Source organism: Chlorocebus sabaeus, chromosome 26 (assembly GCF_047675955.1).
Source record: "Chlorocebus sabaeus isolate Y175 chromosome 26, mChlSab1.0.hap1, whole genome shotgun sequence".
Lineage (NCBI taxonomy): Eukaryota > Metazoa > Chordata > Mammalia > Primates > Cercopithecidae > Chlorocebus > Chlorocebus sabaeus.
In genome coordinates, this window is record NC_132929.1 from 3,118,753 (window position 1) to 3,133,351 (window position 14,599).

Consider the following 14,599-nt stretch of genomic DNA (forward strand, 5'->3'; position numbering starts at 1 on the left):
AACTCCAGCTCTGCTTCCTTTGGACCGAGCTGCTGATGCAGATTTCCTTCTCCAGGCCAGGATGCCTGAGACCCAAGTCCTCCTTACAGTTGGGCTCTCCTTCTTCTTGTCTGGCTTCTTCCCAGAAATCAGAGCCCTTCCCTATGCCCAAGACAGTAGCCAGGACAACAGAACTCAAGACCACGGTCATATCAAGAGGAACCTTTCTCTGTAAAATTATACTACCTAAAAGCTGGTGTTGTGCAGCTCAAGTCTGGGCAAGAGGCCTTGCAAAGGGACTCTTGAGGGCCACAGTCACCCCCTCCCCACACCACCTTGGAAGATGAACCAGAACTTACTGGGCTCTGAGTCAGAGTCAGTCGCTTGCCTACAGGCTGTGCGCAGCAGCTTCAAGTAACTCAGTCTTCGCTCGCCTGACCCTCCTGGACTTTCTCCAACCATTGCTGAGTTTCTGTTGGCTTGAAATGCTGCCTCGCACATCCAGGCACTGTGGTGGTCTTGCCTACAAATGCACAAGCCTAAACACCTGCCTCATCCACTCCTCATTGCCAGAAGGAGTACATCTATGACTGTGCTCAGACGTGTGACAGTGAAAGCTGAAGAACCGTCTCTGCCCTTCAGGACTTGTTTGTCCAGTAGCTGGAGAAACCAGAGACACGTATGAAGTCCCCAAGCCTTTACAAAGCAGGGTCTTGCTGAGGGCAGTGGGGAGTGGGGTAGAGAACCAGTGAATGAGGAGTGCCGGGGAGGGGCTGGTGATGAGGGCACCGGGAAAAGCTTTTCAGAGCTGGGTGGAGTGTCATGCGTGTCTGTGTGAAGAGACCACCAAACACGCTTTGTGTGAGCAACATGGCTGTTTATTTCACCTGGGTGCAGGCGGGCTGAGTCCGAAAAGAGAGTCAGCGAAGGAAGATAAGGGTGGGGCCATTTTATAGGATTTGGGTAGGTAAAGGAAAATTACAGTCAAATTGGGGTTGTTCTCAGGCAGGCAGGAGTGGGGGTCACAAGGTGCTCAGTGGGGGAGCTTTTTGAGCCAGGATGAGCCAGGAAAAGGAATTTCACAAGATAATATCATCGCTTAAGGCAAGGACCGGCCATTTTCACTTCTTTTGTGGTGGAATGTCATCGGTTAAGGCAGGACAGGGCATTTGCACTTCTTTTGTGATTCTTCAGTTGCTTCAGGCCATCTGGGCCTATACCTGCAAGTCACAGGGGATGCGATGGCTTGGCTTGGGCTCAGAGGCCTGACATGGAGGCGGGGGGGGGGGAGGGGGGGGGGAGGATATGGCTATCGGGAGAACCCGCTCCGATGTTTAACGTGGGTTCTTTTCTATTTCCTGAGTTTACGGTAATTTATTATAAAGCAATAGATGACATATAATAGGACAATGAGTAAAAGAAGAATCTTTGAAAAGATCCTTCTTGTTTTAAAATCCTACTTGTTTTCTCAAGTAGGTTATTAAAAATCATACATGAATGATTAGTTAAAAATGAATAGTTTCAGATACATAACTTTAAAAATGCAATTATATCAATGTTAATGTTTTCAGGTGATTTATAAAAATGTGATGACCGAAAAGAAAAATATGAACCATACGAACCATGAAAGGTGACCCTTAGACTGTGGAGCTCACATTCATATTCCCCTTCTAGCTCTTATCCCTCGACAATTCCCAGTGAGGCTCCATCAAAAGGTGGCCGTCCACGTGGAAGATCAGTGGAGCCACCACACAAGGGCAAGCAAGAAAGGCACCACGCGACACTTCCGAACGCGAGATTGCCTGGAGATTTCGCAGACACGCATTTTACTTCAGAGCTGAGGTCTTATGTAGAGGACTACGTGCTCTCAAACGAGACATTCCCGATAAGTCCTGCTCTTGCAAACGAAGCAGGGCATTCCTTCCTTGTTTACAGGGAGGACAAAGGAGCCAGCTGCTAACAGCAGACCCTGGGGGCTTGTTTATGTGTAAACATCTTGAAAATCCAGAAAGTCAGGGAAAGGTCAGAAAAACAACAATGTGTCTTGTGACTTGGCATCATTCCACAAAGGACTGTATAAAATAAAGCAGAGTGTGCCATTCGAGGCGGCCGCCATGTTTGTCTTGTCTTGTGTTGTCTTGTGTGTTCATTCCTTTGTTTAGGAAACACATGGACCCCAACAGTCTTATTCTAACTCTTGGTTGCTTTCTCCTGTCTTTTGCATTGAAGTGTAGGCCAAAGTCTTCTTAAGACCGTATCTTCCAAAAAATATCCTCATTTGAAACAAACACCGGGTTGTGACAGACAGATCATTTGTGATGGTAAATTCTTTCCCCACTTTTCTCTCTTTTGGGGAATAATTTTAAAAACGATCCTAGTGATTCTCAGAGGTCATTAGAGTATCTCAGAGAAAGCATGGGCATTTGACTGAGTAGGGTGGACCCTGGGCTGTCCTGAGCCCCGAGGGTGCTTGTGTGGCTGCTATGACAAGGGAGTGACATGTGCCCCACTCCAAGCCTGTCAATCATCCCGGGAGGCTATTTCCAGGTAGGGGGCGGGGACTCCCCCTGTTACAAGAGGCCCAAGAATCTCTCCCAAAGAGGAGGCAAAGCAAAGAACTTATCTGAAGGAAGGCTGCATTGAGTCTTTTTCTGGAAAGGTGATCTGCCCTCTATGGTTGGAAGCACAGGAGGGTCAGTATGACAGTAATGACAAGTTGGACCCAACCGTGAACCAGATCAGGAGAGAGGGTAAAGCTGGCACCCCACGAATCCAGAGGAGGGGTCTTGTGCCATGGGAATGTATCCTGGGGACTTCCAGGAAGTCTCTGAGAGAGGTCGGGTGAGGATAGAGCCAGAAAATTGTGCCTTCACCCGGTGAGTGCTCTGGAACAGCTTGTCCTGGTGTTTGCAGTGCTTGCTCAAAAGAGAGAGCAGAGGGTCAAAGCTGTTAGGACCAGATGGGGCTCTGGTGTCACCAGTGAGAGCAAAACCTTCTCTGACTGAAATGTGTTCCCCCTGCTCCTCGGGGACACAGGAAGGGCGGCATCTCTGTCATTTCATATTTGTGAAGTAGAGCCACCTAGGATACCTGGCCCTCCCTTCAACCAGGATTCGACTGTGAAGGTTCGGTATGGCCTTGGAGCTCACTGCGTCTTCTGATTCCCGACATGAGAGAGGTGTCGCTGTACCTTTGTCCTGACAGTGACCTTTGTCCGAGAATGACTGTACCTCGGTCACTCAATAATTCAGTGCTGATGTGAGAGCTAAGACTGCAACAGAGGAGCTTCCCTGGACAAATGCCCCTGACCTAAGGACAGCAGTCTATCCTCTCCCTTGATAATGCCACCTCCTCATTGCCATTTGACTGTAGGGAAGGCCTTGCAATTCAGAAAAGAATTATGACAAGGAACAGAGAGAAGGTGTGGTGTGGCCAGGTGCATCCTGGCACTACAGGTCCACCCTTTCAACACAGGCTCCGGGCTTCGTGTTGTCTTTGCCCCATGAAGTTCACGGGCCTCATGAAAATGAGGCCCCCAGGTGTCTACAGAACAAATTCCACAAGTTGGTGAAATGATGAGAAGGTATTTATTTGGGGATGGTCTGACATGAAGAAAAAATATTTTGATCATTGGTTTCAACATTTCTAAAACTAACAACATAACATTTTCCTTCAAAATATCAATAAAACTTCAAAAAGCACTGCAGTTTCCGACCTGTCTGAGAAAGAGTGAGCCCCAGGGAGAGCTGGTCAGAGGCACTTGTGAGCCCGCCATTGCCTTGCCGGTGATGACCCCCCCCGCCAAGGCTAAGCCACAGAGCGCTCCTGCCAGCAGCCCCTGCACCGCGGTGGCCAATGCAGGCAGGTGCTTTCAATCGATTCCGTGGAAAAAGAGCTGATTCAAGGATTTGGTGCAAGTCTTGTTTTGGGGAGGTGATCCCAAGGAAGACTGCAAGTGGGGGCGGAAACACAGGCAGCAGGAGGTGTCATCCAGCAAGTAACTGCAGGGACGGCTGGAGCCCAGTTTCCCTGGGGTCCTCTATCCACAATGGAGAACACACCCAAAGTTATTCCAACCAAGCAGTGAGAAGTAGTTTTAAATTATGAGCATACATTCACCATTCATCTTTATATTGTGCAATGGCAGCAACTATCAACATTTAACTCCTAGGCAGAGTCAAGGAAATTATACCATTTGTATTTTGCATGTCAGAATGTCCGTATGTTTCTTACCAGAACGATGACTGCGGGAAACTCACTCATCTGATTTTATTTCGCTTCTCCACGGGCACCCATCTCATCATCCCAGTCTCCTGGCGACAACGCCTGGATCCTTCTCCCTGAAAGGAAGGAAGGATGAGAGGGAAAGGCACAGTGGCCGTCCCACTTTCCCTTTCCCGTCTTGCTGGTGTCAGCTGGAGTGATTGGCTGATTCAGGGGAGTGATATGGGTGGGAAGGGATGTGATAGGGTTGCTTGGCCGGGTCTTCCTTCTGCTCTGGGAGTGAGTTCAGGTGTGATGGAAAGTGTGGGGGCATCCACATCCCCTTTGCTCCGTCACAGCCATGGCACACTGACCTTGGGCTTGCCCTGGCTCTCCGAACTCTCATGCATCACAGGCCCTGCAAACTCCGTGCTCCTGGGGCACAGCAATGCTCTACAGCAATCAGAGGGCAAGGAAGGGCATCCGGGACACACACTGCACCAGTCTCCTCTGCGGACATGCATGCTCCAGTGCCCCGTCGGGCTTCACTTACAAAGCACTAGTCAGACATAAAACAACAAAGAATTTCAAGACGGTCAATGACAGCAGAGAACACTGAACCAGGCGCAGGGCCCTTCTCAGTGCTGGGCCCGTGTACCTGCACAGGCCTCGTACTCCTGCTGCTGGCCCTGGCTGGGGCCACCAAAGCCCCCTTCTCAGTGGGTGGAGAACTGCTTCCCGCATGATGTGCCTGTGATTTTCCCCTCGGGGAATCCAAGGGAAAGCCTCAGGCAGAGAGAGAGAGAGAGATGCAGGTGTCCCCGGGGAGTGGCCTTTGCCCATGTGGAGAGGAGGATCCACAAATATTTCTGCTACAAGGCAGGTTTCAACAGAAGAGGGCTGTACTTCAGGATTTGCTGCACGCTCAGAGCTCAGAGCTGCAAAGCAGATCTAAGACAGGAGGGTTGGTCACCCGGCAGTTTTTCCTGTGTGGGTCCCACCAAAGTGAAGATTCCCATGCATTTCCCTGGGCCATCGCCCCTTGCTGCAGAGCCTTTGCTTTGCCACCCTTTGTGTACATTCACAATTGCCCATGGCTGATGTGTGCACGTGCGGAGCCTGCGGCACAAAGCACAGAGTTCCCTATTTGGACCAGGCAGGCTTTCTGGGAGCTCCAGGTTCTGCTGGGTGTCAGGAAAAACACTGGTTACAACTGGAAAAGTATGAATTCCCTCTCATCCTCACAACGGCCCTGGGCCCAGCACTGCCACTCACACAGTCTCAGGAAGTAGGAGAAGCCTCAGGCTCTTATGGCCGGGAGGCAGCCGGCCCCAGCCTGTCAGGCCACAGCCCCATTTCTCCGGGATCACACTGCTTCAGGGGCTGTGGGTGGTGTTTCTGGGGAGGGATAGCCACACCCACCTGCTGGGAGGAGGCTGCTGAGAGGCCTTGGGAGTCCTGTGGAGGGGAGAAGTACCGCCAAGGTTCCCAGCTTCTCTGCACACATGAAATGCCTCTTCATCAAGGTTGCAGTGCTTTGTGAAAGGAGCTTGAAAATTACCCAATAATAAGAGAGGAGACAACAGCCCAGATTTACCCAAATCCCTGGGGCTGGTGCATTGATACTTCCGAAGTCAAATTATGAAACCATGCTTCGATTTTCATTGGGCTTTCTTATTTGATACACTCCTTTTATTAAGACTGTATTAAATGCCTATTATATGCAAAGAGTTGTCAAACAGCTTCCAAATATTTTGTCAATCCTAAAGATAAGACCAACGAGATTTTTGCCCTCATCCTGATTCTAGCCCTGGCTGGCTTAGTTTCCATCCCAGCAGAGCGTGGGAGGCACAAGGGACTGGTCAATTCTGGGATTTCAGTACAACTAAGAAGATGTCCAGTGCAGTGGCATCCTGTGTGATCAGATCATGCTTCCTCTGGCTGGGGCTTCAGCGCCGGCTTTCTTGGATGAGTTCATCTGATCCCTGCCCAGAAGCTATGGGACCAAGTGTGCTCTGTGCTGGGCAAGACCAACAATCCTGCCTGTTGTGTTGGCTGCACTAAGACCTCCCACATGCTAGAGCAGGCCCTGGTTGCTCATGGAAAATGCAACACAAACCCCGGAAGCAGCCAGCAATGAGCTTTCCACCCAACACAGCCGTCCGGGACTCACCGGTGTCATGATTCTGTGTGTGTGTGATGTGTTCCTAAGACTGCCTCACACACGTGTTCCAAGCCTTCCAGCAAACATGGTTTTTACTAGGGTGTGGGCCACCCAGGAAAATTAAATTTTATCAATTTATCAAATACTTGTTGAAACTCTGCAGCAAACTGGAAGCACCAGCATATTCTTGAGCAAAAATGGGATGGAGCATTTTTTTTTTCTTTTAAAATGTACAGAATCAAGGCTGGGCCCGGTGGCTCACGCCTGTAATTCCAGGATTTGGGGAGGCCAAGGTGGGCAGGTCACCTGAGGTCAGGAGTTCCAGACCAGCCTGGCCAACATGGTGAAACCCCATCTCTACTAAAAATACAAAAATTAGCCGGGTGTGGTGGCATGTGCCTGTAATCCCAGCTACCCGGGAGGCTGAGGCAGGAGAAGCACTGGAACGTGGGAGACAGAGGCTGCAGTGAGCTGAGATTGCACCACTGCACTCCAGCCTGAATGACAGAGCAAGACTCTTATCTCAGAAAGTAAAAACAAAAACATACAGAATCGGTAAAAGACAAGACAAGCAAGCCAACACCTTTTGATTTGCTAACATATGAGGATCCAGAAAGAGCCACAAAGACTGACCAAGATACAAAGAAAGGAGCTGTCATAGCTGCTTTCCCCAATTCCTCCAATGGAGGGAGTATTTGAATGGATCCTGATGTATCGGTAGGAGTTTTTTCACGTGTGAAAATCTCCCCCAAAGCCTTTTCACTATCTAAATAATTCATTGTCAATAATTCACTGTCGAAAAGTCATAAATATAGATTAAAAACTTTTAAATTATTTTTAGGTCCAGTTTCTTTTGAATTAAATACACAGAAACGAGATTACACCCTAATATTCTGTTTGATGACATATTCTTTTCCAGTGACCATTTTGTGAGCATGATTTCATGTGCACAATTATGTCTGCACAATCTTTATTCATAACTGCATATTATTCTGTCATCAGATATGATAATTTATTTGATGAATCCCTATATTTGAACATTTCCAGTTGTTTCTAATTTGTCATAAATAAACACACTTGAGTATGTGTCTGTGTGCACTGTTATTTATTTATTTATTTATTTATTTATTTTGAGACAGAGTCCCTGTCACCCAGGCTGAAGTGCAGTAGCATGATCTTGACTCTCTGCAGCCTCTGCCTCCCGGGTCCAAATGATTCTCCTGCCTCAGCCTCCTGAGTAGCTGGAATTGCAGGTGCCCACCACCACGTTTGGCTAATTTTTTGTATTTTTAGTAGAGATGGAATTTCGCCATGTTGGCCAGGCTGGTCTTGAACTCCTGACCTCAGGTAATCCACCTGCCTCAGTCTCCCAAAGTGCTGGGATTACAGGAGTGAGCCACCGCACCTGGCAAGTGCACTGTTTTAATCATGACTTTGGGATTCGTGCCTAAAACTAGAATAGACAGGATTTACAGGAGAGGAATTGGAGCCACAGCCTCTGTGTGGAGGGAACAGTGGGTGCAAAGGAGCAGATGAGGGCCAGAGAGAAGAGAGTTGGTTGTGTTCCTAGAATATACTCAGTTTAGTTGGAAAGCTGACTAAGCACAGAGAGGAGCTAGAGGTGGTTAGAAAATGTTCTCTGTCCTTATTCCAAGTATTGGAAAGGCTTTGGTGAACTGGGCTGACTACAGAGAGAGTGGAAATGCCTCTAACCTTCTGGGTAAGCAAACTGGCAAAATGTATTTGGAGTTTTAATAATGTTTATACCCTCTACCCTAGAAATATACCCTCAGGAATTTATTCTACTACACATTTATTGAAATATCATTTACATTAGGAAAATTTGCAAACAGTTGAAGAATAAAAAACTCCTCTAAATTTCCAAATGAAGGAATGTTATACAGCCAACAGATAATTATGTTTTGGAATAATAATTTCAAATCTAGCAAAGAGTTCACGATTAGAGTGACCACACATCCACATTCTCCCATAGGAGTCCTACTCTATGCCTGTGGCCCTGGTATAATCATGGACGGTGTACTCTTCCAGTTCCTGGTCACTCTATCCGTAATGTGACACTGAACAGGGCAGGCCGTGAGACCAAGTACACTTCGTGTGCTGTATAAACAGGCCGTGGGCCAATATGTCTTTAGCAAGTGGCTTTCTGGGAAACCGGCTCTGATTTGCAGAATTTGCCAATATCCATGGTGTAAATACACCAGCTGTGGTCAATTTCAAGCCACAATGTGAGGTTACTGCCAGCATATTTGAGATGAGATTAGCACAGTCGGCCCTCCCAAGCCAGGCTAAGCTGACTCAGCATATCTCTGAGTAAACTCAACACTGTGTGGGTAGTTAATCCACAAGGACAAGGGTGGTTATCCCGGTTCACACAGATGGAGGTACTTTTATTCTTTTCTCTGTGTTGGAGGAGAGGAAGAGGGAATGCTCCCTTGGAGAGGGAGTCTGACTCCCACTGGGCCGCCATCTCTGAAGAAGGTGATCCCTGTGCACCGGAGGCAGGGCAGATGACCCCACTGATCCCCAGGGAGGAATGCACTTCTGTGCTCCGCCACTCCAATCGCCAGGCAGCTGCTCCCTAATCCACATGCCATTACCCTCAGGGCAAAAGGATGGCCTTGGATCTCTCTTTGTGCTCCTGTCCCACCAGCCTTTCAAGCTGGACAGGGTAAGAATGTGGAGCGGTGGGCCGGGTAAGCTCACTGAAAAACTGCCTAACAGTATCCATAAGAGGAAATGAGGGAGGTCCTAAAAGAAAACAACAGCACGAACATTTAGAGGAGAGGAAAGCTGCTAGAAGCACTGGGCATTCTTGTTCCTGTGCTTGATAGATAAAAATCTTTTTTGTTTTCCAGTTTTCCAAAGTTTTCCAGTAATGCGGACTGTCATTAATGTGTCATTCTTGTCAAGACCATGCTAGCTAGTCTTCTCTGCATCATTGTAATTTTAGTATACATGTTGCTAAAATCATTAATCTGCATCATTAATGCAGATTAAGAAGAACCCAGTGCCAGTTAGCTATGCCCCAGGGAAGGGACTGATCATGTGTCTGCCTTTGTTGGAAGTCTTCACCGTCCACAATGCCAGGCTCCATTGGCTTTTGCCTCTGAGCCATAATCACAAACTGCATTGCCAGCTGGATCCCCTCCCTAGGCCAAGCTATGAGTGCAAAGATGCCTGGATGGCCACTCTGTATTCATGGGGTATCCTTCCGAGTGTGGCCAGAGTCTGGGAGCTCTTGCATCTAAAGGTATTTAAACACTTAGTTTACATTTTTATACATTCATTTTCTCAAGAAATATAATCGTCCTTCAGTATCACAGAAGATTGTTTCCAGAACTCCCCACAGATACAAGAATCTGTGGATGCTCAAGTCCCTAAGGTAAAATGGCACTGTTTTTGCATATAATATATGCACATCCTCTCATTTACTTTAAATCATCTCTAGATTACTTATAATACCTCATATAATGTAAATGCCATGCAAATAGTGGTTATGCTGTATATCTGAAATTATATTATTTTATAGTTGTATTGTTATTTTTTCAAATATTTTTGATCTGTAATTGGTTGAATTCAATGCTGGTTGAGTTTGTAGATGCAGAACCCGTGGATACGAACAGCCAGCTACATTTAAGTAGCTACCAGGCACCAGGCATTGCTCCAGGCATTTGAGTTACGCTGGTGAACAACAACAAAAATAGAGAAAAACCCCTTTCCTCATGAATCTATTTCTTGTGGGGAGAAGACAGATGGTAAATTATACAGTGTGTTGGAGGTGGTCAGTGCCTTGAAAAATGATAGAGCAGAACAAGGGAAATGAGAAGTGTTTTATGGGAAGGAGGAAGTTTGTCTTGGTTTTTAAATCCTTTATGATTAAAATATCAGCCATGGCTGTAATCACTGATAGGGACACCAGGAGCATAAACTAAACTTCCTTTTCATAAATTTTTCATTAGTCAGTCACATAATTGAGTGAAGTCATGTGTTGGTCTAATGAATCTCCAGCACAGAACTTTCCAGGTCCTAAGTCTGTGCTCACACTCCTGTGTGTACAGCAGTGTCTCACTGCTTTGGAAAGCAAATCCTCTCTAATGAACCCAGGAGTGAGGCTGTAACACCTGGTAGAGCACAGAAACTGAAAAAAACTTCATTAAAAACAATCTAAAACTTCATTAAGAGGAACACAATTTGCCCAGTCAGAGGAGCATTAAAAAAATAAAAATGAGTGGGCTGGGTGTGGTGGTTCATGCCTATAATCCCAGCACTTTGGGAGGCTGAAGCAGGCAGATCACCTGAAGTCAAAAGTTCGAGACTAGCATGGCTAACATGGTGAAATCTCATCTCTACTAAAAATACAAAAATTAGCTGGGCGTAGTGGCGCACGCCTGTAATCCCGTTTACTCAGGAGAAGGAGGCAGGAGAATTGCTCGAACCCAAGAAGTGGAGGTTGCAGTGAGCCGAGATCACACCATTGCACTCTAGCCTGGGCGACAGAGCGAGACTCAGTCTCAAAAAAAAGAAAAAAAAAATTAAAAAGAGTGAAGAAAGCCTACAGGACTTAAGAGACACAACTAGGTGAAACAACATGTGCATCATGGCAATCTCCAAAGGAAAAGAGAAAGGGGCAGAAAGTCTATTTAAATAAATAATGGCTGAATACTTCCCAAATCTGGGGAGGAAAATGGATATCCAGATTCATGAAGACCAAAGATTTCCAAAAAGGTTGAATCCATAGAGATCTGCACATAGATATATTACAATTAAATTGTCAAAAGTCAAAGAAAAAATAAGTTTGAAAGCTGCAAGAGAAAAGCAACCATGATGTACGAGTCAATTCCCATAAGACTAACAATAGATTTCTCAGCAGGAACTTTGCAGTCCAGAATAAAAGGAGATGACATGTTCAAATTACTGAAAGAAAAAGGAGCTAAGCACAACTACTACACCCAGCAAAACTGTGCTTCAAAATGAAGGACAGATAAAGACTTTCCCTGATAAACAAAAACTAAGGGAATTTGTTACCACTAGAACTACCTTGCAAGAAGTGTTAATGGGAACTCTTCAAGTTGAAGAAACAGAGGCTACACAACAACATTAAACCATATTAAACTACAAATTTCACTGGTAAAAGGTAAATAGACAAGCACAGAATATCATGATACAATAATGGTGGCATGTAAATCATCCTAAACCCTAGCAAAATAGTCAAAAGACAAAAGTATTAAGAATAACTAAAACCACAAAAATGCATTAATGGATACACAATATAAAAAGAAACTTGGAAATAGATAATATGAAGTTGGGGAGGAGTAACAGGGTAGGACTTTCATATATAATTGAATTTAAGTCTTTATCAGCATCAGATAGACTTTTATAGCTATAAGAAGTTCAATGGAAGCCTCATGGGGTAACTACAAAGAAAAAATTCTATAGAAGATACACAAAAGATAAAGAGAAAAGAGTCAAAGCATATCACAGCAAAAAATTTAAACCACAAAGAAGTAAGGCAAGAGGAGAGGCACAAGTAAACTTCAAAACAGAAGACAGAACACAATGAACAAAATGACAATAGTAAATTATTACCTTTCAATAATCACTTTAAATGTAAACAGATTAAACTCACCAGTCAAAAGATGTAGAGTGACTGAATGGGACAAAAAAAAAAAAACAAGATCCAGCCATAGATTTAAGGACACATAAACAGAAATGATGAATGGAAAAATACATTCTATGTGCAAGTGGTTACCCTAAGAGAGCAGAGGTAGCCATACTTAAACAAAATAGTCTTTCAGTCAAATACAGTGATAAGAAACAAAGAACATCACATATTGATAAAAGGATTGATTCGACAGGAATATATAACAGTTACAAATATATATGCACCCAGAATTAAAGCACTTAATATATAAAGCAAATATTGACAGACTTAAAGGGAGAAATAAGCAGTAATATAATCATAGTAGGATACTTTTTTATTTTTTAAGGTCATATTTATTTCTTTAAAATTTTTCTTTATTTTTATATTTTTGGATTTTTGTGAATACATAGTTGATACATATATTTATGGAATATATGAGATGTTTTGGTGAGGGCATACAATGTAAAATGAGCACATCATAGAGTATGGGGTATCCATCCCCTCAAGCATTTATTCTTTGAGTTACAAACAATCCAATTACACTCTTTAAGTCATTTTGACATATACAATTAAGTTATTATTGACTATAGTCACCCTATTGTGCTATCAAATAGAAAGTCTTACTCACTTTTTTCATTTTTAGTACCCATTGACCATCCAAGCCTCCCCACGCAGACCTCCACTACCCTTTGAAGCCATGTTAACCGTCCTTCATAGTAGGAGACTTTAGTACCCACTTCAATAATAGATATATCATCCAGACAGAAAATCAAGAAGGAAACAGCAGACTTGAACAACATGTAGACCAAGTGGACATAACAGACTTATGCAGAACATTTCACCTGACGGTAACAGAATACACATTCTTTTTAAGTGCACACAGAACATTATCCAGGATGGAATATATGCTAAGTCACTAAGCAAATCTTAACAAATTTGAGAAGATTAAAGTAATTCCAAGTCCCTTTTCTGACCACAGTGGAATAAAACTAGAAATTAGTAACAAAAGGATGTCAGAAAAACTCACAAAAACATAGAAATTCAAAAACATGCTCTTGAACAACCATGGGTTCAGAGAAAACATGAAAAGGGAAATTCAAATGCAAACACACAAGTTAGAACAAAAACACAACATACCAAAACTTACAGGATACAGCAAAAGCAATACTAAGAGGGAAGTTTAGAGCAATAAATCCCTACATTAAAAAACAAAAAAGGTATCAAGTAAACAACCTCAAGGAGCTAGAAAAAGAAAAACAAACTAAGTGTAAGATTAGAAAATGGAAAGAAATAATACAGATTAGAAGAGAAACAAGTGATACAGACCAAAAAAGCAATAGAAAAAAACTGACAAAACTAAAGTTTGTTTTTTGAAAAGATAAAATTAACAAGCTATTAGAATAACTAAGAAGAAAGAGATGAAACTACATAAAATTAGAAATAAAAGAGGAGACATCACAACCAATGCTACAGAAATGTTAAAAAGTTTATAATGAGGCCGGGCGCGGTGGCTCAAACCTGTAATCCCAGCACTTTGGGAGGCCGAGACGGGCGGATCATGAGGTCAAGAGATCGAGACCATCCTGGTTAACACGGTGAAACCCCGTCTCTACTAAAAAATACAAAAATCTAGCCGGACGTGGTGGCGGGCGCCTGTAGTCCCAGCTACTCGGGAGGCTGAGGCCGGAGAATGGCGTGAACCCGGGAGGCGGAGCTTGCAGTGAGCTGAGATCCGGCCACTGCACTCCAGCCTGGGCGACAGAGCTACACTCCGCCTCAAAAAAAAAAAAAAAAAAAAAAAAAAAAAAGTTTATAATGGACTGTTGTGAATAATTACAAACCAACAAATGGGATAACTTAGAAGAAGTGAATGAATTCCTAGAGACATACAACTACTATGACTGAATCAAGAAGAAACAGAAAACCTGAACAGATCAATAACAAATAAGGAGAATAAGCCAGTAATCAAACACCTCTTAAAGAAAAGCCCAGAACCAGATGGTTTCACTGGTAAATTCTACCAAACATTTAAAGAAGAATTAATACCAGTCCTTTTCAAACCCTCCCAAGAAATAATAGGGAACACTTCCAAACTTCTTTTATGAGTCCAGCTTTACCTTCATACCAAAGCTAGGCAACATATACCAAAGGAAAAAAATTGAAGTCCAATATTCCTAATGAATGCAGATACAAATATCCTCAACAAAATAATAGCAAACCAAATTCAAAAGTACATTAAAATAATAAAATGCTAGGGTCAAGTGGGACTTATCCCTGGAATATAAAGGTTGTTCCACATATGCAAATCAATGTGATATACCATATTAACAAAATGAAAGAAAAAACCCACATGATTATCTCAATAGATGCTGAAAGAGCACTTGATATAATCCAACATTGTGTCCACTTATGATTAAAAAACCTCTCAGCAAAATAAGTGTAGAAGAAACTTACTTTGAAACAACAGAGGCGATATATGAAAAGTTAACAACTAACATCATAATCAAGATCTAATACAAGTCAAGGATGCCCACTCTCACCACTTGCATTAAACATAGTATTGGAAGACCTAACCAGAGCAATTATGCAAG

The 14,599-nt window shown here is 43.8% G+C and overlaps 1 long non-coding RNA gene across 1 annotated transcript; it reads right to left on the reverse strand.

The window, feature by feature from the left end:
* Positions 1–635: 635 nt before the first annotated feature.
* On the reverse strand, positions 636–4,727 carry LOC140710367 (uncharacterized). Its single transcript, XR_012091346.1, has 3 exons — positions 4,557–4,727; positions 4,213–4,319; positions 636–1,199 (listed from the first exon to the last, which is right to left on the reverse strand). It is a non-coding gene; the product is annotated as an uncharacterized lncRNA (long non-coding RNA).
* Between the last annotated feature and the right edge of the window lie 9,872 nt (positions 4,728–14,599).